The following is a 394-nucleotide window of genomic DNA, read 5'->3' as shown; positions in this document are numbered from 1 at the left end:
CATGAACTGAAACACAATATTGTTACAGAGTAAACTAACCAACAACAGGCTGTGTAACAGAGTTAAAAATATTTCCACTTCAAACAGGCAGCAAAATGCAGCTTAGGCCTACATACCAATGCCTCCATAATACTAATACTATAACAGCTTAACTGACTGGAACCAGAGTGCTTTTCCCTTTGGCTGACAGTAACGCAGAAAGCACTATTTTTACTACTTTTACTTGAGTACAGGATCTGAACACTTCGTTTCACCTCTTACTGGTGTTAAGTATATTCAGTAAAAGACTGATGATGCGTTCACTTGCCCCAACAGCGCTTCTCTTATGGGTTTTTCTCCGGCTGTAGCAGCGACGGACAGGGGGCAATAAGGAGAGGAGGGAGGAAACCGAGGA

Source organism: Chaetodon auriga, chromosome 1 (genome assembly GCF_051107435.1).
Source record: "Chaetodon auriga isolate fChaAug3 chromosome 1, fChaAug3.hap1, whole genome shotgun sequence".
Taxonomy (NCBI): domain Eukaryota; kingdom Metazoa; phylum Chordata; class Actinopteri; order Chaetodontiformes; family Chaetodontidae; genus Chaetodon; species Chaetodon auriga.
The sequence above is the reverse complement of the archived record's forward strand: the minus strand, read 5'-3'. Positions refer to the sequence as shown.